We start from the raw sequence: 27941 nt of genomic DNA, 5'->3' as shown, positions 1-27941 counted from the left end.
AAATACAAGATTTAAACTAAATACCGTATCTATTATTTGACTTCATATTCTTTGAGCACAGGACTACCAGCGCACCCTAAGGTGAGACGTAATGGCTTATTAGGGGAACTTAGAACTTTGGGGTTGTGTTTACCTACACGAGGGAACATGAGATATGTTTACCTCGACCAACTCCTGTGGAGATCACGCAAAACTTGTCTTCCATCTCCCTCTCTCTCACGTTCATAGAAGGAGAGAGTAAGCCTTGGTTATATGTCGATAGATATGCCTTTAAGGCAGGAGATAAACAGAACCGCCTAAGGCTCAGGGGAAATATACGATGGATTGTAGGGTAAAACGTCAATCGGTATTAAAATTCTAAAAGGCTAATGCTACGGCCCATTTCAATTTGTCTAATGTTGTTGGTGATTTTTTATAGTTTGTGCTATGAGGAGGGATGGTTTCTTTCAAATGTCATGTTTAATCATCCATTTGGTTTGATTAACTCATGGGAAAGTGTTGTTGATAAGTATAAATATTTATTAACTTATGGCTCCGGAACGTGGCACCGGTCGACCTACTTGACGTGGGAAGTTGATGAATTAAGGGTTACGGGTTCGATCCCTGGAAGGGGTAATTTGGGAGAGTAGCACTTTTAGTGTTGATATACCTTACCGCGTCGAAATAGATTAGTTATTTGCTTATTATAATTGTCACCTGTCTAGTTTAGCCAGCTAACGTCATTTAACTTGATTTTGATGAAACTTTTTTTTTTATATTAATAGCGGGCAAACGAGCAAGTGTGTGTAGTGTGTTACCTGATGTTAATTGATCACCGCCGCCCATAAACATCTTCAGCACCAGAGGAGCCACCGATGCGTTGCCGGCTTTTAAGGAATTTGTTTATCCGCCCCTTGAATAACCCTAGATTGTATTTTTGAGGAAACACATCAGATGGTGAAATTAACTTAACGGTGTTACGTTTTACTATCGTCATAATTATTGTAAACAGTTTTATATGCAAAATACTACTAAATAAATAATTACTAGCTATGTTTACGAAATGGATAATTTAATGCAGAAAAACACTTCACTTCGACATTCCCCTGAATATAAATAATATAAAGATTGATTTTAAGCAGACGGAATCGTCCAACGTGTTTTCTGACTTTTTGCAATGTGATGAAAATGGTGATGAAAAGTAATGATGTGTCCATAAGTACTGGAATACGAATGCTTTCAATATTAGCGATTAAGAATTCCCACATGTGTTAACCCATATTCCGTTGAAATGATTTATGTTCCCCATAAGTAGGAATAGAGAGGTATTTAATTGTGTTTACTCCTAACGATACGCTTGGCTAGTCCGACATGCATCATTAGCTTCGAAGCTAGACATATTAATACTGGATCAATGTTAATAATAAATCAACATGTAGATGTTATCGCCAAACAATAGTGCAGTATAAATCTTAACTTACAATATCAATCACGATTCGTCTTCATATTTGGATCATTGGTGCCTAATTCGCTTATGTTTATGGATCAGTTGATAAGTTTTGAACTTTTTGTGGCCCATCTGATGGGAATGGGAAAACAAAGCAAACCCAACCAATAAAACAGAGCAACAATTAGCAAGGTATGCCAGAATATGTGCACCCTGTGTCCATTAACCTGAGGTGTAGTTATTAGGCCTCATGTGCAGTGACGTGCACTGGGTTTCTTACCAGGGTATGCATACAGCAGGAAAATTGCATAAAACGGCAAATATCCTCCTCTTATACGAGTTATATATAAATTTTAGGGTAGGCAGTGCTTTTGTGCACGTATGAAGTGCACGCCACTGCTCATGTGTGTGTAATTATATCACAACCACGCACTTCTAACTGAAACTCAGCAATGCCACAATGCTAAAATGCAGCAGAAATAAGCATGGTAATATTTTTTCCCAGATGAACTCTGATAACAAAACCTCGCCTACTAAGGATCTACGATTTCGATGTACAGCATCGGTTAAGCTCGTAGTCCTATATTTCATAGTTCTTCTTAATAAATTATATACTATATCACTAATAAACTTTGTAAAGTGGTTGCATAGAAACGTTGTGTTTTGTCTTCTTCTTTTGAATGACACATTACTATTATACCTACAGGTAGAGAGAAAACATTATATATCTAATCAGCAGTTCCACAGCGTTTATTAGTCTACAAGTGTTATAGTACTAAAGTACTTCCCTTTACGACTTGCAGTTGTTTCGAAATCACGCAGAGACTAATTTACATGTTTTTTTAGTTTACCTAAAGATCCACCAGATCATAATAAGCTAAGTTCAAGGGATAGATAAAAATCAGAGCTTGAAAAACATTATAATAATAATAATATCGTTTATTTCTTTCATCAAAATTGAACATATAATGAGTTAACGAACTGGCTACCCTAGCTAGATGTTATCTGTGTTAAGGATAACCAGCCCTCGCCCCCGGAACATACATAGACAGATTGAAATTAAGACATTACTATTATGTAGCTTTAATTGTAACTAAAAAGAAAAAAAGGAAATAAGAAATAAATAATAATAAAGTTTGTAAGAAATCTTCTGTTTCTTCGTAAGATTTACCAAGCAAAAATGATGTTACTTTATTTTTACACTGAATGAGTGGTAAGTTATGAATGAACACTTCTGCGTTAAGCTTATTATACAAGTAGGGGCCCAAAAAGTAGCAAAACCGTTTTGTAAAGGCAAATTTAGGGGTACGCAAGCTACAAATTTTATTTTTGCGGCGAGTCTCGATATGTGTATAAGGTATCTTTTTATGCTGATGTAAGATGACATTTAAAACAAACAGCTGCCTCACACTGTGCACACCACACTCTTTGTATAATAAGGTAGTTGGAAAAATAATGGGCCGACAAGATGCCAACTTCAGAATAGCCCATTATCCAAGGATCACCCATTAATTACCAAATCGAAGCGGAATTTTAATTCATTCCCAAGACTAACGCGTACAAACATATAAACAGAATAATAAGCTTTATAATATTCGTATAGACTATCAAGGGTTGTCAGAATATGTTTTTTCTCTTTCTTGCAGTACAAAATATCCTATAGAACTCCTTTCAAGCGTCACGTCTTACTTATCTGGACGAGTTCCAACGAAATCGGTTAAGTGTTCCGTTCTTTAAAAAAGCCTCTTTTACTCCTTGCACATGTATAAACCATCACTGATCAGTAAAGCTGCGCTAAAGATTAGAGCAGACAGGCAAGCAATCAGACAAACATAAAAAATGTGCTGCATCGAAATCACGGACAGAATAACCAATTTCGTTTACCTGTATATTAGTGATTATAATAGCCGAACGTTTAAAAAATTCAACAGTAATAGTAGTATTTAAAAATCTATTAAAGAGCGTGCACCATAAACTTATATTACCATACAAATTTATAACACACTATGCGGTGTTTTTTTTTTTTTTCATTCCAAACTGAATAAATCATCAAGCGAAGGTGATTTGCAATTCAAATATTGTATTTTAAAGAGTATTTGCATACAAAATTGACGCCAATGCGAAATTTGCACTAACAAAATCACCTAAGTATCCAATTATAAATAATTGTACGTCGTTAACAAAGACTAAAGGCAAACGGATAGATAGCTGTAAATTAAACAAATACAATAACCTTTAATGATATCCGACCGCAAAATAAATTTAGGTACACCATCATAAGCATTAGATTGTAGATGCATTTATGATGATTGCTTATGCACACCGCATGGAACTTAAGACTAAATCCATTTTAAATATAACTTACTATATGAAACAGCCCACTGGAGATTTCTTGTGGTAGAGTTTCATATTTATTAAAATAAATAACACTATTAACAGTTTAATCAAGCGGACTGCAAACGTTCTACAAAACTAACTAGCTTGTTTTTAATCCGGCTTCTTTTTTATAAAAAAATGTTTAGCTACATTCCGTCTATCATTTTCCGTTTGACGGTCGTTAAGGGCTGTTTCTTTCGTATGGTTTTATAAAAATTGTATGAATAGCTTGTTAGCATTTTGCAGTTCCTCCCTGGGGAACAGGCGTGAGCAATACAATTTAGGGGATGGACTCAAGAAAAACGTGGAGACCTTTTCACTTGTACAATAAAACAGGTTACAATTAAATATTTCATTTCGTATTATATTTAAGCGGTTCACAATTGCAGCTAAACGGTGATTGGCTAGTGGGTAAGACTTCAGCTTTCGGGAGTATTAAGTTCAATCCCCACCACGCATCTGACTTTTCGGTTTCGGTGTTATGTGCATTTTTAGCAATCCGGATGAAGAAAATCACCATGAGAGTTGCCTTAGATCCCCATGATGTTCTAAAGGAAGAAGTCTTTCACGGTCTAAGCCAGGTAAGCCAATACTGAGAGGATACCTGTGCTTTGTAGTGGGCCAGTGATAGGTATATACCTTAATGATTGCACAGTGCACACCACAGATTTTTTTAGAAATACAAATCTAAAGCTTAATAATGTAAATGTGCGATAATCGTTAAATATAAAAAAACGAGCTGCTTTCCTTTAAAAATCTACCATTTTATAGGTACGCTCCATTGATTTAATATGTCACGTGGTACGCTGGATTACTTATTCAAAAATTCATTTGGTAGGTTTCCTAACAACAGCTGCGATGTATTTCCAAAGTAAAATATGAAACCATAGACAAGACCTGTTATTCTGCATTATTGAACGACTGAAAGTCCTATAAAAGTCGTACTTACTGCTTTATAGACCAGTAATTTTGTAAACAACTTCATTAAGCAAACAACATTGTGTTGCCCCAATTAGATGTACGCACTAAAACAACTTTTAACAACTTCATTTAACTTATACATAGTAACAAATGTTTCAGATATTACAAAGAAAAAGATACGTTCGAAGAACGTTTAATGACGATTTTAAATTAAATGCTTACTGAGAATTTAAGTTTTTTTTGCATACCTTTCTAATGATCTTGCGTAGTATTAAGTAAAAAAAAATGTTTTTCAATAATAATAAAGAACTGTTTAAAGATTATAATGACCAAATGTTTTCCGCGGCTTCGTACTCGGTTTTTTGGGTTTTCATGAGTCGTGCAGGAACCATACATTTTCCCGGGATTAAGAACCAGCAAGGTAAAATCTATCTTTATTCCAAAATTCTGTCAAATTGGATCAGTAGTTTTTGTGTCATAAAAAAAATATTTATTATATTTATTTCTATTTGGTGCGTTTTTACCAATACTACCACGACTTTAATCACATTGCATGGACGAAAAGTTCACTAAGGCATATTGTTTTAACAAACTTACCTATATCTAAAACATAATATGGTAGGGTGAAAACCTTACCATATTATGTTTTAGATAGTACATAAAAATGATTCTGAATACAACTCTGACTGTTCATATTTCTAAAAACTTAGGAATTTGTATTTATTAAAATCTGGTTTCTAAAGTGTATATTAGTTTAACCGCAATATTGTTAGAGAAATCAATTACACGCAACGAACTCCGCAGGTGTCACTAGCGACACGGAGATTCAAATTGGCCACTCACTGAGTGAATTAACGTCATCTTTAGGGTTCCACAGGTAAAATATTGCTATTATATTAAAGAAGTATTACAATAAGATGCTTCTGATTTCCATAATAGCCATGAGTGAAAATTCAAGTTCGAAGGTAATATCTTAAAATTGGTACCTACATAAATTTTTAAAAGGTTTTTTTACTAAAGTTCTGTAGCACAAACAAGTTTTTTTTCATTTCAAGACAGTTACCTCAACCTTTGATAATTTCAAATTTATTATAAATTCATTCCTTCAATAATATCAAGACCAGGATGTCCTATTGCATCATTGAACGACAGGATGCCCTATAAAAGTCTTACTATTTGCTTTATAGACCAGTAATTTTGTACACAACTTCATTAAGACTATCAAGTTATTCTCATTATTGAAAATAATAATAAAAACTACTAAATTAGTATCAAAAAAATCTTAAAACGACGATTTGAGTCTACTAAAGCGCTTCCGATGGGAAGAAAATTGCAATGTTATTCGTTTGTTTCGCAATCTACGATAATCACAATAAAATACACGGTTCATACTGCCTAATTCTTCCTGTAGATTTTCTACCGAACCCAGATTATAGCGCGGTTATTTTTGGTTTTTATTATTATCCGCACCACCTGCCGCCGCCATTAGTGCCGGAACTGAATCCACGACCATTTCCACAAATGTAATTTTATTTTGATTACACCACCTAACGTTTGTTTTACTGTTATTGAGTGCGCTAATACGTGGAAGCACATGTTCTTAATGCATGGTTGGTTAACTTGGGACTTAAAAAGGTTTTTAATAGACGTAAAAGTCCCGCAGCTTCTTTATTTATTATTTTCAATTCTTCATCATCATCATCACATCAAACCATTACCGGCCCACTAAAAGCACGGGTCCCACAATGAGAAGGGGTTAAGGCCGTAGAACATTTTGAAGAACTCTCAGGCATGCAGGTTTCCTTACGATGTTTTCCTTCACCGTTGAAGAAAGTGATATTTTAATTACTAATCTAATATTCTCAATTATTCATGATAAATTACTGCCCTAACACTTTTCAGTAAAAATCATTAAAAAACGATATAAAACGACGATAGTTTGTTTGGTGTGAGTAAGGCGATAATAATAATTTAAAATACAAAGTCCTGATAAATTTCATAGCCTTTGTGAGTAAGTACATTAACAAAACATAATATTAAAGGTTCAACATATACCAAACCTATGATATGAAAAAGTAAGGTTTGGGATGTTCATAAGTTCGAATATTAGATTGCAATGTACTATCAAGGTACAAAACTTTAATTATTGCAGTTCTACCAAGCCTCAAGTACCTAATATGAAAATTAAGTAAATATTATCATACATCACGAAAAATGATGAAGGTAGCTTCAATCAGCTTAACACAAAGATGTCTGTAATTGCACTTGTGAATCCATGAATGCTTCAGTAGCATCAATGCTGGATCACCTATCTCGTTAACAAGGTTAACGAGATCAACATTGCTTATCCCGTATAATGGTCTGATATCTAGGTCGAATCATGTCCACGCTTAGATAAGACTAGATATACATTGAACATGATTCATAATCTCATTTACGCAGTTTCAGCATCCCAGGCGATATGATAAAGAGTAGTTGGATAGAAGCAGGCGTTACTTTAGGGAAAAAAAATAAGAATCAAAAGTGCCATCTATGTGCCTATTTGAATAAAGAAATATTTGACATTGAAATCTATGATATATTATGAAAATAACGTGCATCGAGGGTACATTGCTGAAGATCTGTTTGGTTTGGAGTATAAAGATTGAAGAAATTATAAATAGCACCATACAGCTTCTCCTGCTTTTGCGGAGTATAGCAAATTAAGCTGAATTTTCTTAATATAAAGAGTAGTTTACAATTAGTTTTTTTTATTTCATTACAAGTTAACCCTTGACTGCATCTAGGATGGTAACAGGCTAGCTTTTTAGGAGAGTACTATATATTAAAACATATATTAAAACTCTTAATCTGTTTCTACGTGACATTGTACCGGAACGCTTAAGTCACACACATCGCGTCGTTATATGAATGGCTTTGCTCCAAAATATTTTACAGCATAAATAAATGTATGCAATTTAAAGAATGACTTTAATAGTCTGCTAGGGAGAATGGCAGTTATATTAAATCGTAAACGATATCTACGCGGCATCGTACCTGAACGCTAAATCGCGGCTTTGTCGGAAGGGCGGCAATTACCCACTACTGAAGCCTCCCACCAGACCAGACGAGAGAAAACTGAGATATTATAAATTACCCTGTCCCTGTCTGGAATCGAATCCTGGACATCCAGCTTGAAACCACAGCGCTCACCGCTGCACCAGGGAGCTCGTCATAATTGTATATGGAACAATGTAGTGGAGGAACCATATACTCGGCGCCAATGTAATCCATATCTAATAACAAAATAGATAAAACCATATCCAAAGTTCACCATAAACTATCGAGTTAGTGATGTTTACGACATTCTATAACCATTCCTTGTAGTTTTAAGATCAGCATCTCTACACAAATTGTGTTTTATTAGGACATGAAATATTTATGATTCTAAGTCTGTTCTTTCTTACTATGAACTGGTTGGTATAGTTGAAACATCTTTACCATGTGAAGGTATTTATTACTGGTAATAATATTTTTTTCCACTACAAGTTAGCCCTTGACTGCAGTTTCTCTTGCTGGTAGGTAATGATGCAGTCTAATCAGGCTAGCCTTTTAGGAGTATAGTGTATATTAAATCCTCTTCTAATCAGTTTCTACGCGATAGCGTACCGGAACGCTTCAGTTACGCATCACACGTCATTATATTAGTATGAATGGCTTCGCCCCAAAACATTTTACAGAATAAATGACTTTATGCACTTTAAAGAATGACTTTATTAATTTTTTTTACTGAATGCGGATTTTCCGTGTAATGTGCCGTAGGCCTTAGTGTTAGCCCTTAAATATTTTGAAAGATTAATGTTATGGTATCCGGCACCTATTTTTATTATTGCTAGCTTGGAAATAAGCAAGCTATATTACATTGTATTTTATATTGTAAACCCTCGGTATAAATAATTCATATTCTGTTAATATTCAATAATATTTGTTCCTTATAATGTAACCAATTTAGATAAGATCTTTTCTGCTATTAATATTTCATCAACATCGCATATTTTCTAAAGAGATTAGCTACTAAACAAATATGGGATTTTGCAATACCTAAATATGTATTTTTATTTATAGGTATAAGGCTGATTATTCACTCGTCTTACAATAAACATGAGGAATTTTGCCAGATTCCCTTGCATCAGTTGTCAAACATCTAATCTAATCCTTAAGTAGGTAATGATTTAATACCTGACGATTAAAAATCTGAGCTAAAAGAAAAAAAGTAATTTGTCCGTAATAAATAAGTGCATTTCATTAAAGACTGCATCTCTTTAAAAATAACAGTCAGCCAAAAATCTTGTAGAACAAAAGGCAATCAAATAAAATATTTCAAATTAAATATGAACTTTTTGAGTGCATTAAGATATCGCAGAAAGTAACCCATCTCAGCGGCTGGTCGCTAAATTATATACCGCGGTCCATAGTACCCCATTATGTAGAAAATGCCCACTAATGCATCTCATTCTATTTATGAAATTATAGAACACCGGTGGTTGTAATCTCGGAATGAGATGGCGTCAAGTGTCGTGAGCAGCTATGCCTTATTAGTGGTACCTAACATTTGCGGTACGGAAGACTCATTTGCAGTGGGTAAATGTAAATGTATAAAGTTAAAGAAATAAATATTTACCATTTGTAATATATTAAGTAGTTTTGTTGGAATAAATAATATATACACAAGTTTTACAGTATGACGAGCGAATTGTACCCAAAAATATATATTTATTGTACATTATTTAGTTTTAATTCGGAATACCGTGTTTATCGCGGTGTTTAACAGCTTAAGTCGTCGTAATTACTACTATCATTATTATAAATTCCTTGTCGTCTATGCTACACGATTCATACATTGTCTTGGAACCATTTTCTCTTGTGACTGTACAGACAAATTCGTGAGTGACAATTTCGTCCACTCTTACTACAGCAAAAACGGACGACCACTGAAACCGACACTGATCCACCTCTTCACTCTCCGTAGTGCAAGAACACAAAACCACCTACAAAACTACTAAGGTGGTCCTTTAAACAGTACATTATATTTTAAATGATTGATGAATGAATAGGGCATGGGTAATTACAATCAAAAGTAAAGTACCTACTGAAGAAAAACAACACACTATGAGCTACTAGTATAAGTAATACAGGTCATCAGTACATCGTCCATTAGCATACAAACAAAAGTGCAGTTGATAAATGGTCGCGATAAGGCGATGAAAGTTGGGAATACACTAATTACAACGTTGTTCTGTCAATGTGTGAAAGACTGCATGAATGAGTTCTTGAACAAAAGTGCTACCTCACTCACAGGGTCACTCAAACGTAATGCACTGCAATATAAATATCTTTATGAAATCAAAGTGCTCAAGTATAAAACTACAAAAGTGTATGAATGTATCCAACGGTATAATATGGAACGATTTGAGAAATTTCAGATTATCTTTAAATAAAATGTTATTTGAGAGTTCTATGAAGGAACTAAAAAGAATGTCGCACGTCATGATCCTTAAAACTCAGGTAGTTTGGGTACAAATAACTACACAATGCAAGACCCACAACAGCCTAAACCCTAGAAAACGAAGTCCTTTTTGGTTCTTCTTCACTCCAAGAATCTTCACGATATATCGCTGTAAGATCGTTGTTCTATGCGGATGTATAGAAAATAATGCCTGTTTCCAAGGTTATCATCTTAAAAGTCAGTACTGGCAATCTATTTAAATTGATTATTTATAATGTGTTTACTAGATTTAAGAGTAAAATTGAAATAATAATGGAGTTATACAAAATTGTAAGACACATGCAGGTACATACACACACAGAAGGTGTTCATATACTACAAACCCAAAAATTCGGGACATGATGCTTATGTATTTGCGAGCGATATTTTTGTATGATAATATGAAGATATAAGAGACTTAAATGTATGTATAAACAAATAAATAAACTAATTTTTTTGTTCATTTCGTTTCAAACCTAACTCATCATCAAAGACAAAAAAAATGTTTATTCTATTTATAAAATTTAGAGAGACTTTTTCCATTAAAATTTTAAGGTAACCGATAATAATTCCATTTGCAATACCAGCTTAAATAAAGATTTCTTATCGATGACAAAAAGCATACTTAATTTAATCTTTATCCGTTTTTTGGTACTTAAATTCATTGATAAAGAATTTCTCACTTAAAATTCCTCAATACGTTCATTAAACGCTTAATCAACAGTTTTTGCGAAAGTTGAATTTATAAAGTAAATTTAAAATATTTTGCACGTTAAAACCGTACTTACAAAGACTCCATGAGGTTCAATTGAATGATAGATAGGAGAAAGTCACTAACTGATAAACGGTTAAACGTAACGGTACAGAGTACAGAGTAGAACGGTGGTTACTGGTGGTGGTGGTGATTTTCATCAGTGATCAATAATTGCTGTAAAATTTAAAAGTGCACCAACTATATTATTACGGAAGTTGAATTTAGATCGAAATTTTGAAAACATTTTTTAAGTTATAAATATATATATATATATATATATATATATATAATTGGGATCTCGGAATCGGCTCCAACGATTTTCATGAAATTTAGTAAACAGGGGGTTTCGGGGGCGATAAATCGATCTAGCTAGGATTCATTTATATTGGAATCTCGGGTAAAAACTGCAAAAAAACAGTCCGCGACGCCATACGAATATTTTTTGTAGTCGGCTCATTCGCGGACAAAGTCGCCCGGGTCCGCTAGTTATATATTATACCTTAATTTAAAATGTTTTTTCCACTCGATTAACGAATCTCTGGCTTTGCAAAAATAGTGAATTAGAATTTCAAGCAAGAATGTACGTATTATGGTTAGACAGGATTTAAAAATTCTGTCTATTAGTTTTACTCTTTAGACAGGAAATTTAATGATCTTATTTTAGCGAAATAAAAAAATGCTATAATTAATAAATTCCAAATAGCCCTTTGGCTCTTTAAGTAAATCTCTTTGGTTAAAGCCGTACCGAAAAATAAACCGTGTCGAATCAAGCTGTCAATTAAGGAGAACTTGCGGGAATTGGACCGTTTGAACTTGTCTTGAGCAGATGTGGACTTGATATGCGGGATAATCGGAGATGCAGATTTTTTCGATATTTATTACTTAGTTCGCATAATATAGCATCTGATATTGATTAGCCGAAGGGTTTATGATACTGCGGAGCAATGGGTGTTGTTTTAGCAGTGGTGTGGGAGGTACAGTGTAGCATAACGTGCCTCGTGTCCCGCCAGAATGAGAAGTGTTAGTGCCATAGTCCACCTCGCTAGCCAAGAACGAGCAGTTAGACTTTACTTTTTAATAGAAATAATAGACACGCCTAGCAGATGGCAGAAACAAAACCATACTTCGCCGGCCATTCAAGGAGCACGCCCTACAAAGTTTTGCCTTGTGTCCATCAACCTGAGGACGCAGGACGGCACTTCGTACTATTTAAAATTATTAAATTATTAGAACTGACTATGTGTTTCTTCGCCGATAAAGCAAGCGGTCTTAATTGCTTAAAACGTTCATCACTCCAAAAATTTAGAGCTGCGTGGTTTAGATCGAATTTGGTAACCCGAAAGAAAAACCGAAATCTTAGCTACTATCACCTATTAAAGAAATGAAAGCAACATATTAAGAATATTTTTGAACCCGTTAAGAAAAGCACGTTTGGCATGGATAATTAAAGCTTCGTCGGTTGCTTACTATGGACTAATAAAATGTTTTATGCACAGGTGTATTTAAATGAAAAATCAGATACGAGTTTATATGTAAAAGAATCACAGTTACCGTCATAATTCAACGAGTTGCAGAGCTGAAGGTTCATGTACCTGGAGCACATAGCAAGACCAAAGGTGGAATCGCAGCGTTAGCGTTAAGGATCGCTTGATCTGACTATCTCGTGGGGTAGAACCCCACGAGATAGTCAGATCAAGCGATCCTTAGGGAATAACGTGACGTGACTTATCATGATGATGATATTTTTCAAACAATAGTTTTATCAGCATAGTAAACTCAAATTTATTAGTTTTAATCCTACTGTATATAATATATTTTGTTTTTCAAAGTTAATGTCGGGATTATAATATAGTCCAATATAGCATACCTTGTTTAGTGGATTGAAAGCACTAAGATACGGGTTTCGATATCCTGACGCTGTTATAGGATTATGTCAATTGGCGTGGAACTTAATTACATCTGAAATGTTCAATATTAATGTATCGGACACAAATCGCTTTATACACGTACACTACGTTAACCTGGCGATATAAACCGCAGCAGTAATTTCCAGTCGGCACCCTGTTCAAGGTGGTTTGAATTATAGGCAAGAGACCTTTGGGTATAGGCAGGGAACACTTGGATAACAAAGTTATATTAAAATAATTAATTAAAGATAGTATAACCAACTCCAGAGTTACCGACATAGCTTAAAGAGTCGCTATGCTGAAGTGGCAATGGGACGGCCCATTGACATAGCTCAGAAAACCGATGGACTTTGGGGTCCCAAGTTGGACTGGCGACCCCACACTGGAAAACGAAGTGTAGGTAGACATGCGTCCTAAGAGGAGTCTGAGAAATCCTTACAAATATTTAGGAATGTCCAACAGTTACCTGCGATTAAGATAATGATGAGTGTAACTAACTACTATAACCAATCGGATACAAGGTTGGGAAAAGGTCTAAACTTTCTTACGAATGTACATTCACGTGAAGCTGAATCTCGAATTTTGATTGATTTTTTTACACGCTTTATACTAGCTTCACCTTTATATTAGACTGTAACCGACTCCTTTTGACTTGATGTTGACCCTCTTCAAATGATCTGATTTCGTTCAAACTTTGTAGATATATCGAAAACCGATGACAATACACTGATTTGATAACATTATTCCATTATTCAATTTGCGAAATAAGATTTTTTTTTAATTTATATTACTTTTATCTATAGACAGGAACAGTGTTAATTCGAATTTCCAATCATAATCTTTAGCCGATTTCTCTAATATTAACAAATTTTATGGTGAACCGATTAATTTTGCTCTAATAAAAATAATAGTTGAAGACAAATTACTAAACTAAAAGGACACACACAATCGACAATATTTATTATACCTATAGGTAAGAACATGATATAAAATGCAAATACATTTAACGACCATTAACCACAAATAAATCGTTCATTTTAAACGGAGAATTATCAAGGGAATTAACCAGATAGGTATACCTACGTAAAATTGGTATGGAGTTCGGATAATCATACAGGGACGTACATACTTGAATTGAACCTTATTTTATAGAATCTACTTACCACCTAAACATAGTCAAAATAAAAATTTGAAAAATTACTTTTAAAATGTTACAAATTCAAAACAATTGCTTTTAGAAAATATTGTATTATTTCAAAATTGTAACAGTTAAACTGAATTATAGGTAAGAGGATAACGTAGTACATATGGAATGGGTATAAATTCAAAGCTTTGTGGAGGATTACTCCTGACAAACTGCTGTTACTGAAGTTTCGTATGAAGATATTGAAGTTATATTCAAAGTTGTAAATGTTATCAAATTAAGTTAAGTCGCTGGTCCTCGGCTAGATGGCAGTCGTTAAGTGACTTAAAGGTTAGCTCAACTACTTAAAGGTTTTGGATAGAAATTTGCTTAGTTCGAGTAAATCTCTAGGCTGTTGGTTTCTAGTTCCAGAATATCTTACATTTTTATTTATTTGTAATAACAACTTTTATTCGCTTGACACACACATTTCATTTATTAGTACGCTTATGGGTGAAGTGTTCATCAAAGGTTACTTATTATTGATTGCTTTCAGCAAATTTAGCGTTTAAAGTTTAATCTTTTCCTTCTTTTTTAATTTTCATCCCCAAAAAGACTTGAATAATCATAACTTATTTATGTTCGATGATTATAAGACTTTTTTATAAAGAATATTTCAAATTGTAGAGTAAGATGTTTTAGTCGAAGGCTCAATTTATATCAAGAAGTCAATCTAGTGGTTGAAATCGTAACATAGTCGCAACCGGAAATTGCTTTGTTATATTTGATATAGTTTATAATATTAATGAAGGAGGAGACAATTGATATCTACGTCAAAATAGCTTTTTTGCGATGTTTGCATTTGATTTGTTTAAGCCGTATATGCATAATCATCATCATATCAACCCATTGCCGGACAAGGGTTAAGGCCATAGTGCACCACGCTGGCTCAGTCCCCATTTCATCTTATTTAATTAAATTAAAATCGTATTAATTCATTCAAAATAATACAAATAAAATACTATAGTTTAAGTTATACATCAGGTTTGAAGGAATTACAATTCACGATTAGTAAGACAATAAAAATAACGTACCATCTAAAGGTCATGCCACAATTCAACTCGAAACAGCATAAGTTAGAAGTAGGGCTCACATTTTTCACTTTCTTTGCAAGGTCATTGTGTCTTGTGCCAGAGATCGGATTAACCTAAAGCCATAAATAGTGTGGCAGAAACGCTTTGCTAGCTTAGTCACGATGTCTTATGTAACTTTTTCACGTTATCCATTATTATAAGCTATGGTATTCTATGGTAGCCTTCATCAGCAGGTGTTTATCGCGTACGTTTTAGTTTTACTATTAGTTTACATTTATCAACCGACATAAGCCCTCCAACTTTCCCACTTCGAGCTACTCTGAAGCCGCATACTTTTAATCCATTTTTCTCATAAAATACTTTCTTATAAGAGAAAATTTTTGTGCCCAGTGATCATTATCATCGGCCTATATTGATGTCTTACTTTTCCTTCTCTCTCATAGCACATTGAGTTTTAGAACACGCTGGGTCTCAGATTGGTGCACTTTGCCGATTTTATTTATCACATGTCAATCACATGTGATAAATGATCGGTAAATACATCTCCGAATCACACGTGTGGACATTTTCCTTATTCGGATAATTTATATTAGATTATTTTACAAATAAACCTATAAATTCTTGGCCCGAACCAGAAATCGGACACGGGACTTTGTGATCCTTAATTGAATATGTTAACAACTAAGTAGAATAACAGTTTTAAGTTGGAAATTAATAAAATAATGAACTGATACTCAAGAGGATGATGACATTTGAGTAGGACCTGTTTATTTATATTGAATTTTATGGGAACTGATCCAATAATAAAAAGAAGACATAACTCCATTGAGTTATGTCTTCTTTTTATTATTGGATCTTCAAATTATTGGATCTCAAATACTTGATGTTATCCATTGATAACATCAAGTATTTATGCAATTTAACAATAATAAAAAATATATATATTCTTTTAACGATGAGTACTGATATTAACATTGATTTTGTTGTAAAACTTAGTATGATAGAAAAAAAATCCTCATTAAAATCTCCTTGGAATGGTATGTTATAATCAGTTGATCAATGCTGCTGATTGAATAATTTGCCTGGACAAACCGACAGATGAACTAAAAATTAAAAATGCCTTTGCTTTAGTTACGGTAAAGGTATTGTTTAAATAATAATAACTATAGGTAAAATGGCTATTAAATTAAATTCAAAAGATAAATGGTTTGATATGATAATATCAAGTTTAAGTATCAACTCTGCATTTTCCGTGTTAACATTCATATAAACGCTTGTAGTTCGAGGAGTTCAACTTAACAAGTATTTTGGCACCAAGCCTATCCTTAAATCTAGCTGGAAATAAAAATGTACCATAGTAGGAACTCTTGTCTAGTTATATTATCTTGAAATTCTTGAAAATAAGGCCAATAGAATGAGTTGGCAACAGTTCTTTTTCAGCGTGATGTCATACTAGCGACTTGTCGCTCGACAAAAACTTGCAAGACTTCTATTGGACTAGATAACCCTGTGGACTTCCTATCACCTATATAACGCCCACTAATGAAAATAAATCTCAAACGCCAATTACCTAACAAAGTTATAAATTTCGGCTGATCTATTTAGAGCTTCCTTATTTCCTAAAATTAAAATCGTCTGAGCTCAACTTTATTTAAAAATCATGGGCAAATGTCTCGTATGTGCCAAAAGACTTCTCACGCTTAATCAGGTGTTATTTCATTGAAACGTCAAAATGGCGTATCAACGCCAAATTTGAATCTTTAAAAGAACCGTCAAATTCTACAGTTAAAGGAAAATCTACAGTTTTCTTCTTCTTCTTCTTTAGTTGTCTCTCCAACTAGTGAAGGTTGGCCGTCAAGACGCAGATGACGCCTGATGTGGCGCAATCAAGAGTTCGCGGCAACTTTTCTCATCATTATCAGTTGCAGGAATCCGTATCTGACATGCTTAAGCACTTTCCCCGGATAAGTAACTTTTTATTTTTGACGGTTTTTCAAAGTTCGCGCTGACAGTAAACTCGTCGTAGGACTTCCTCATTGTTAACCTTTTATGTCCAGCAGATTTTTAGCACGCGTCGATTGCTTCTAGATGTTTCCTGATATCTTCTTTGATTGCCCAGATTTCACATCCATAGAGAAGTATTGTACTCAGTGTAATTAATAAAGAAGCAAACCTCGATTACAGGTTTTAAAACAAAAAGTCACTAGTATGATCTGACGCCTAAATGGCAAGCAGCAGTAGGAAATGCTACTTGACTTTTATTTCACTATTACTACGTACAGTTAGAATACGAACGTTGAAAATTTCAAGGTAAATTTCAACGTGAAAAGCTTTACTCTTATTATATCTTATTACTTATATGATTTTTTATCACGGTAATAATATTGTGCAGACTAAAAATATGTTAATAACATAGCTTTAAAGTGGAAAATTTACTTGTCAGTTACAATAATGCTACAATACTGATCCGAAACAATTGATAGCATGACTACTAATTAAAATTATTTTAATAGTATGTAATATAGACAATGTTGTAGTTGGAAGTCGTTATTTGAAATAATTGGTCATAACTAGTAAGAAAGACACTGCAAAAGTAGGGACTAATTGCGATTAATGATTGATCTTACTGAAAAAATAAAGCTCCTTAATTGCGACAACTCAATATCTTACTACGTATTGACTGTTGCTTCTATACTCAGTACATGTTATCGTTGTTCAGATATTATAACTTTTATTACATTAATGGGAAAATATTCTATGCATTGTTCCAGTTAAATTACTGTTAAGTAATTCGTAAAATTTACTACACCGACTTGGGCGTAATATTTATTGCCACATTTAACTTAATGTGCTGGCAGTATCGAGTAGGAGAACTGTAAAGTGACTTGAAAAAGGATTTTTGAATAAATAAAGCAACATTTTATCGCATTCAATACTTCTTTGTAATACGAAGGTATCAGAACACTAATAACACAGGTTAAATCAGGCGTAACGTTATAGTAATACATTTGGACGTTTGATTTTATCGGTTCAGTGGTAGCCGTTGAAACGTGTGAAACGTTTTTGAGATCACACTCCATAGGGATTGATGATTCATTTTAATTATAAAACTGGTTTAATTGTGGCCGGTAATGTGGCTGTTGATTAAAGGTTGCGTTTGAGGTCAGTAATGAAAGAGGCTTTGACGCCGATGATCGTACTGAAATGTTTAAACTAAACTACTGAACTGAAACAAGTACCTACGGCAATTTTTCTGCTAGATATATGCGAGCGCCACGAGGTGCTAAGCTATTAAACTACGTGACTTTTACGATATATCCCCAGTGGTAGAACGGAGTTGGTAAAATTTGCAATGTTGCTATTAAACTGAAAAGTTGCGCGATGTTTATGTAGTTGAATATTGGATAGAAGCAGGCGTTACATTGCGGAATTCCATGATATATTATGAAAATTAAGATTAACTTGTTAATACTTCGCGAAAAGCAAGAGAAAATTTTAGATTTTTTTTTGACTTAACGACGTGCTTAGAAGGTACATTGCCGAAGATCTGTTTGGTGTGGAGTATGAGGATTGGAGAAATTATAAATTACACCATACAGATTCTCCTGCTTTTCTCGGAGTATAGCAAATTAAGCTTAATTTTTGTATAAGTTGAATATTGGCAAAGATTATTACACCAGTATTTTAAACGACCGGTATAACTAGTCGTTTAAAAAACTGCAAGGGTTAATTCGATGTTAAACAAATTTATATCCTAAAGGATTAAAATATTGAAAGGTTTGTTATTATCACCTGTAGTTCAAATCCCTCGCTCATAGTTTATATTTAAAAACTCAATTTAGTTGATACCCATTTAGATGAGAGCTAAGCTTAACTAAGCCACCAAAGTTAAACGATTGCGAAGTTTTAAAAGATAGTTTACCTTTGATGGCTTAGTTAATATACCCATTTAAGGATAAGTATAAACCTGTGAAAAAAATATAATATTTATATTAACACCATTTTTCAATACTTATATTATAAATACATAAGTATGTCTATGTGAGTTTGTTACCGATTTTCGACATCGATCTTAGCGAAACTTAGCACAGAGATAGCTAGAAACATCCTAAAGACGGATATAGTGTACTTTGTTTCCCGAAAATAACCCGAATACTACAGCGAGGAGTAAAATGGTAATTTTATAAAATTAAATTTAGGTAACGAAAAAATGTTTTTGTTACAGGTGGAGTCGACAAAACCGATCTAGATCAATGAAGATTGTTTTGTTTTCCAGAGACAGACACTTATGTTACAGTAACTTATGTTACTGCTTAGCCTGGGAAAATAAAGAGTACCTGCCCGAGACTGTTTTTCTATTTGTTTATAATAATAAATGGACCAAGCAGACGGCTAACCTGATGGAAAGTGGAAATAAAAAAAAAAGTGAATAAGCAGCGCCTATAAACACAGCAATACTTCGCAGGGCATGCAAGTAACATGTCCTTCAACGTGCCGCCCTGTATCCATCAACTTAAGGCGTAGATGTTATGCCCCATGTGCCTTTATTTTTTTTATTTTTAAAAACACCAGCACCCACGCCCTGCAGACTGGAACACAGCATTGCAACAATGCTGCTTAGCGGCAGAAATAAGCATGGTAGTAGCACTGAACAATCTGTTACAAAAACTGTCACCATTCCCTTACAATTATGTAAACATGTATGTATGAACGCTTCATAAGTGCCTGTGGTAGGCCTACATGAATAAAGAAATTTTGAATATCAATTTGAATTTGAAAAGTTTGACTACTACTAAAACTGAATATGAAATATTAATTTATAAAACCGAAACTTCAAGGGCGATATCTATTAAAATTGTAGGCATTAGTTAAAATCATAAACAAGTTTACTAGCCAGCAAAAGAATGTCGAAACACCAAGTGGCTAATCGTAACCACAAAATCACCATGGTGTCATAACTGTACCCAATACTTCTACTGTAACGCCTTTCCAAATAACTAATATGTAACATAATATCAATTGAAATTGGACACTGGATGTCACCAAAATGCTGACGGGTTGGTAAGTAGGTTACACGTCAAATTGTACTTGTGTTTTATTACAGTTAGAGCTTTGTAGCAAGACAGGTTGTCTTGCAAAGATATGTCACCAAACATTTGGTGCACTTTACAACGATACGAAGAAAAATGGTAATAGAAAGGGGCCCCTTTTTATGCAGTACTTAAAATGCAAATTATTTGACGACATCCCTGAAACAGAAGTGGGTGCTGTGGTTTATGGTCCCGGGTTCGATTCCCGGCGAGGGTACTACTATAATATTTGATTTTTTTTTACTCTTATTGGAAAACAAACTAATGAATTTACAAAATATATAGACTTAAAAGTAATTACACGTTTCTACAAATAAGTAACCGAATAACCAGATATGTTGAAGTATGCATTAGTATATTTCATAACGAATCACCATGTAAAAATATAAATTATAAACACATTCAAAACATTCTAAGTTTTTACTTTTGATAACCCTTTTGAAGATAGAAAAGACCGACACGCGCATAGTAGCTACGCTACGCGGCGCGTACCTAATAAAGTGCCAGCAATCACATGAGTTTAATTTTGCTTATTGTGATGTTAGGGCTGTATCTTCTTTCAGCATAAACTATGGCAGTGGTTTACTCAAAAACTATTAGGTTTTCGGTTTCTGAGATATGACACGTAGATGAAGTCGCATGAAGAGCTAGTCTGGTATAAAAAATACTAAGAATATCAAGTTGCATCACCGAAAACTACATTTAATTTCTAATTTCAGAGAAATAATTTTTTTTTTTTAATATCAATATAAATATACTACGACAATACACACATCGCCATCTAGCCCCAAAGTAAGCGTAGCTTGTGTTATGGGTACTGAGATAGCTGATGAATATTTTTTTATGAATATAATACACATAAATACTTATAATATACAGATAAACACCCAGACACTGAAAAACATTCATGTTCATCACACAAACACTCTCCAGTTGTAGGAATCGAACCCACGGCCTTGGACTCAGAAAGCAGGGTCGCTGCCCACTGCGCCACTCGGCCGTCAAACTTGAAATCAGATTCTATCAATCTGATTTCAAGTTATCTGTACGTACCACAGATTAAGAAATTAAGTTAGTAAAATCGTACATGACGTGACAGCTCAAATAACCGGGCAAGCCGTTCCGTTACATATCCCCGTTTAGCTCCTAATCGGCTTATGTGACAAGCACATACCGACAAATTTATTGATTCAGTTTAAACAAGTGCAGTAAGAGACGGTTGCAAGAATTCCGATGCATTTAATACAAGAAATAAATTAAAGCTATTGTTAGTAACCGTCTCTCATAACAAGCAAGCAACAGTAGTTGCAATATTTTATTAATGAAGTAGCTATAATACTGAAGCGTAGATATAAAAATATAGTTTACTTTGGTTTCGCTCAGTCAAAGTTAATGTGAAAAGGAACAGAAACAGATTAAAATATTTCTCAAGTCTTAGCAAAATCAAAGCCCCTTAGCTATGATCATTCAGCTCTATGATGCGTGGACCATTGTGCAAGCTCGCTTGTCTTGGTAATGGGTATAGGATTTTTAACAAAAAATCTCGCAAATGGATATTAAACTTTTTACCAGACAAATACAGGGAGCTGTTCCTGCTGGGCATAAAAACTTACCTTTGGTTACCTTTGCTTATCTATAGATTAGCATGTGAACCGATCTTAACGAAATTTTGCATATAAGCGCCTTGCACCCTGTAACGAATATGGTGTACTGTTGATGTCTTTGATCAGGTAACAAAAGGATTAAAATATTAAAATTTGACTGAGTAATGTATAGTTAAAAAAACTATCCTGACCGCTTGTGTAATTTAATGCCAGAGTTTACTAAGAATGTCTCTTGGACTATAGTATCGCTTGTCGGTCCACATCAATGTCCATTTCAAAAGTATCAGTTTAATAACATTTATAATCCGATTTTGGAAATAGACGAGTAATTCAAAAGCTATCTTTGATAAGAGTGATTTCAAGTTGTGGACGAGACAAAATTCTCGTTTTTATATGGTATATATATTATATATGGTAAAAAGTATGATGCTTGAACCTAGAACTAAGTATTAGTTGGTTTGATGACTTGCATCTACTGTGCAAGGGTTGGTTTGATGTTATGATGGGAATCCTAATAAATAATTTGAGTTGTTATATCGACGTGAGTGTTTTGTCGATGCCTCGCCATATTTTAAACTATACCGAATAGTTTTCTGGGATCTGGATTGTGTAGGAATTTTAAATCATCAATGAATCTAATCTCTTCTCTTGAGTGCTATTTCAATACATATAATTCCAAGCTTTTCTGGTTTACCCTAATATCTTATATTGATACGTTTATTACATTTACAGCTTATGTTTTTTGATCTCAATATGCTCCTTAAGAGTAGTTCAATGTCAGACTAACCACTATAAATAGCTAAAGAAATTTGTTACAAAGACAATGTTTCATACTAACTTAATTTGGACTTAATATACTGAATATGGAATTATTATACTAAAACTACTTCTACATTTTAATAACACCACAATTTTTTTCTTGTATACCAACAGTTTAGGCGATAAAAGTTTACCAACATAATTTATTTAAATTAAATTCCTCGGCGACGCAATATTGTACGCCAAGACCTTTACTTGCCTACACAAATAAGGGGTAAAGCAAACATCACCTAAAATAAACTAGACGTGGTGATAAATTATTAAAACTTATCAGGGCAACGCGACGTCTTGACGTTCGTTCATTAAGCAAACGTGGCCTACAAAACAACATTCTGAAAATACGGAACCAAGTACCAACCTATTTATTAAAATAATGAAATGTAATGTGTCGTATTATTTTTCTGGTCTTGATAAATAATTAATTCAAATTTTGAACGCTAAAAGGAAAAAAAAAATGTATAAGGCCAATAATAAGTTATTCTGAAAGAGATGTTGATGATATCTGGAGACAAGTGAAAAAACCTGTTTGCTGAACTAATTATAATTAGAGAAACTAATACGGTAGGAATTCAATGGCGGGCTTTTTGTCTTTTGAGCTTGATATTAAAATATTGGTTACACTTTGAAGAGGCGAAAAGTTTATTCAGTGCTCATTTATCAAGGTTTTCTTGATAATTGAATTTAATTATAAGACATTTTAACTTAATAAATTCCCTCGTTATTACAGTTACGAAATCGACATCGGCATTAAAATTTTATCAATACGATTCAATAATCACAATCACACGGCTGTCTGCGCTAATAACTACTGGTATTACTTTCAGAACGCCGTCTGAATTCTTGTGACGAGATTTCACAGTCTGCCGATCAGAAGCAACTTAATTAGAGTCCTCGAAACTTCGTTAGGAATAATTAGAATCAAAGAAAACTTTTACCTTTACAAATCCGATCAACACGTAGACAGTTATTCAATATTAACAACACATTTTACTTGTTACTTGTTTTGTTTATAATATTACAAAAGCCCCGATTGTTTTTTTAGGTAATTATTAAAATTAAACAGTTCCGTTCTTAATATGTTTATTTACACGATACGGTTTTTTGGGTAGTAGATATTCCTCTGATAAAAACAAAATGTCTTTTGAAATACCAACAAAATATGTGAGTATATGAATTGTTTATCTGTACATTATAGGATCATCATCACCATCAGCAAATTAAACTTCCTCTGTTGAGCACAGCTCTCATTAGAGAAATGGTTTTAGAAAAGACCCGCCACGCTGCTCCCATTCAGGTAAGTGGGCTACATTATGAAAATTAAGCTTAATTTGCTATAATTGCTATTTGGTCTTAACAATTATTCATTGTAAAGTCAACCTCTCCTGAGGATGCTCCGGTTTCAGAGCGAAACGTGCGTAGAGAGTACATTGCCGAATATCTGTTTAGTGTCGAGTATAAGGATTGGAAAAATTATAAATTACATCATACAGATTTTTCTGCTTTTCGCGGACTATAGCAAATTGAGCTTAATGTTCATAATATATCATGGATTTCCGCAAAGTAACGCCTGCTTCTATCCAAGTGGGCTATATATATGTAAAAGTTTAGCAGGAGTTTAGAAAGTTCTGATCCTGGTTTTAAAGGTAGAAAAATAAAAAATACTTAGTAGATACAAATTAATAACTATTTTATAAAACATATTCTTTTGAATTATAATTTGGGATATTTTAATCTAGAAACAAAGGCTCAAATTTCAACCGTGAAGAATTATTATCAATGAAATAGAAAATTTATATTAATGAATTGCCTACGAATTCTTTATTTTTGTCATTTGATGTTCAAACGATTCTGTTATTATTGAATTTTCTTTTAGATTTATCCGAGGAAAATTTGAAGCCCATTTGGAATAAAAAGTTTATTCCAAAATAGCTTAAGATGTACATTTTTTTAGTGCCCAAACATACCTTTATTTATACTATAGTAATAAAACAGTATGCCATTGTGTTAGGATCTAAGTTTCTAAGCAGCTCTAATGTAATAATTAGATTTAGGTGGAAATGCAAAGTATATTTTCATGCTTATTTCATGCTTACTAATGTACGTATAGATTAACTTATTCAAGCCTGTGCCAACAATTCACTTCGGTCTTTACAAGAGTTCCGTTATACTCAATCTCCGATCCCGAACCTATGTACACCATGTACACATTTCTCTTGTAATGTACGCATCATAATTGCTATCCATGGGCCTTTTTCTTTTTTTTTTTTTGCGTGGTGGAAAAGCTTTATTGCCTCCGACCCTTGGGCAGCACGGAGGTTATGTGGGACCCTCATCAAAAGGGGGTATACCCAAACTAAAACCCACCACAGCATGACCCTCTTCTTGGCTTTGTTAGACGCCCGGGGAACCCGTTGTGTCGAAACGAAAAAAGAAGAATTTTATATTCATTAATCTTGGTATGGTATTTATATTATTTATACATTAACCTTGGTATATACATTATATTTTTACAAGAACGATACAGTCAAACAATCACAAGCCACCCAAAGATGTTAAAATTCCTACAGAATCATATTACGAAGTAACTAAAATAATTATTCTTATAATCCAAAACTACATACATACAAGTCGATTATAAAACCAAGTTTATTAAACTTATCCTTTTTTATTTACTAAGCAGGACTGCAGTATATTCTACAACGTATATTAAATAAATAAATAAATATACTACGACAATACACACATCGCCATCTAGCCCCAAAGTCAGCGTAGCTTATGTTATGGGTACTAAGATGCCTGATGAATTACTCCTATATACATAAATACTTAGAATATACATATAAACACCCAGACACTGAAAAACATTCATGCTCATCACACAAATATTTTCCAGTAGTGGGAATCGAACCACGGGCTCAGAAAGCAGGGTCGCTGCAAACTGCGCCAATCGGCCGTCAATTTATTAAAGCAAGAGCCTTCGAAAACACCTTAAGAGATTACAAATAGTACATAATCAGTATTAAGGGCACGATAAACTCCGTGGCCGGCCCCAAGAAGGGCTGTGGACCGGCCCATTAATTACTGAACCCTGCAATATATTAAGCTAAGAACCTAATTTCTAAATTAAGGCCCCAGGAACGGTTTAATTGCTCGATGTGACTACGGAGCTTTAATTGAAGACGAACGTGCAATGTTTTCGTGTTGTACAGGTTCAATTAATGAAAAACGAGATTATACTTGTGTCTGACCATAAAACCCCCGCCTGCTAAATTAATGTTGCCGACCTCCCTGGTGCATTAGTAAGCGCTGTTTTAAAATAGAAATCCCGGGTTTGACTTGGGAATTTATAATTTCAGATTTTTCTCTCGTCTGGATCGGTAGGAGGCTTTGGACGAGGCTAGTTGCTACTCTACCGACAAAGACATGCCGCTGCACGTTTCTTCAGCATCCTAGTACAGAGATACGGGTTTAATATAACTGCCGTACTCCCTAACAGGTGAGCACGTTTCCATCTTAGGCTGCATTATGACTTACCACCAGGCGAGATTTCAGTTAAGCATAATTTTTTTTAAAAGTGCTTATATCTCAGTTTCTATACACTTTAGTCATTCACTATTGTTACATTACTCTTGTTGAAATAATAAACGTGGCAGAAACATCTTTGCATAAAAGAGCTAAGAGTACAGTCAATTAATAACCTCAGATCATTCGTAGAAACAGGAGCCTTTTAGCTCTTAAAGTATTCTTAATTAGAATATTATTTTGTTTGTAAGATAACATCCTAATAAATAAAAAGAAGACAAACACGATCGACTAAATAGAAACGGACATAAACGAGTGACAACTGCATACCGTCTACAAAAGGTACTAAAGTCATTTTGGGTTGAGTATATGATTTCATGTTTTGTAGGTAATTTGGGACCTACCAATACATAAATTTAAACTATCAAAACTAACCAACCGTACATAAGCCAAGTGAAACCGCATAATATAGCTAGTGAGAGAAATGTTTCTTACGTCTTTTTTGTCTTTGTATCACGATATCGTTACCAAACAAACAAATCCCTGATATCAAGTCAAACATGATCCAAACAAAATTCAATCACATCCATTAGCCCAGTTACGTGTCGATAAGGCGATTTCATTAATCAGACATTTAATTAAGATCGGATCTCTCGCGACAGTCGGTGCCGCAGATCCGCCGCTCACGATTTGTTTTATCGAATGCATCAATGCGCTCATTCACTTGGCGTTTAATGTTTTTACGGTAATCCTACATGAGGGTACCGCTAATACGACGGCGAGATAGGTTAAAGTAACGTTTCACTATCACGACAATGCATTTTGAAAGTGTCCTTGTTTGTACTTGGTTTTCAGAATATACCTCGAATGAAATAAAAAAACTTTATTTGTTTATGCAACATCATCGTCATAAGCCTCATTAGACTTCTTCTACTTGCATATAGAGCTTACACCCACCGTGCTGCTTGCCTACAATGTGGGTTAGAAGCTCCGACTATCAGGCTAAAATTATTATGAGACCAAGGTAAAGGCCAAATTCATAACTTTGACATACGATATCTATCTAGCTATTGACTTGGATAGTTACTTAATCTGCAAAAAGTGACATAACGTCTCTTTAAAATTCAAGGCGAACGCTAATAATTAGAAGAAACCAAGGTGAATGAAACAAATGTACTTAAGATTACAGCAAGTACCTATTGTTTAGGATATAGAGAAATCAGTAAGTTAGAAAAATCTCCAAAAAAATGTGAATCTTTCTAAAATTAAAAATAAGTACAGTGGACCCCCGGTAGTCCGGCCCCTGTCTAATCCGGCGCCCCCTGTAATCCGTTAAACTGTTAAACAAAAAAAAATTGATGAATATTTGCATGCTTCTTAAACTACATAATTGATTCATAGTTTTTGATTATTATTTGACATACATAATGAAGTATAATTAGTATTTCAGAGTACATATATACATATGTATATATAATATGTATGTATAAAGAATCTTATCATTGGATCTGTAATTTGTCGGATTACAAGGTACTCTTTTGTAAAAAAATCCGGACTATAGGGGGTCTTAGGCAGTACTCTATAATCCGACGAATTCGATAGTTCGACACTGCCCTGCAAAATGTTTGTCGGACTACCGGGGGTCCACTTGTATATGTTTTCAGCACAATTAATTGATGAGGATTAATCAATTAACTATTAATTTTTATTTATCATACTAAAACGTCTTTTTATGGAAACATCACATTAAAAAGTTCACGTATGAGAATCCACTGTAAAGC

Source organism: Pararge aegeria, chromosome 15 (genome assembly GCF_905163445.1).
Source record: "Pararge aegeria chromosome 15, ilParAegt1.1, whole genome shotgun sequence".
NCBI classification, from domain to species: domain Eukaryota; kingdom Metazoa; phylum Arthropoda; class Insecta; order Lepidoptera; family Nymphalidae; genus Pararge; species Pararge aegeria.
This window is presented reverse-complemented; position numbering follows the sequence as displayed.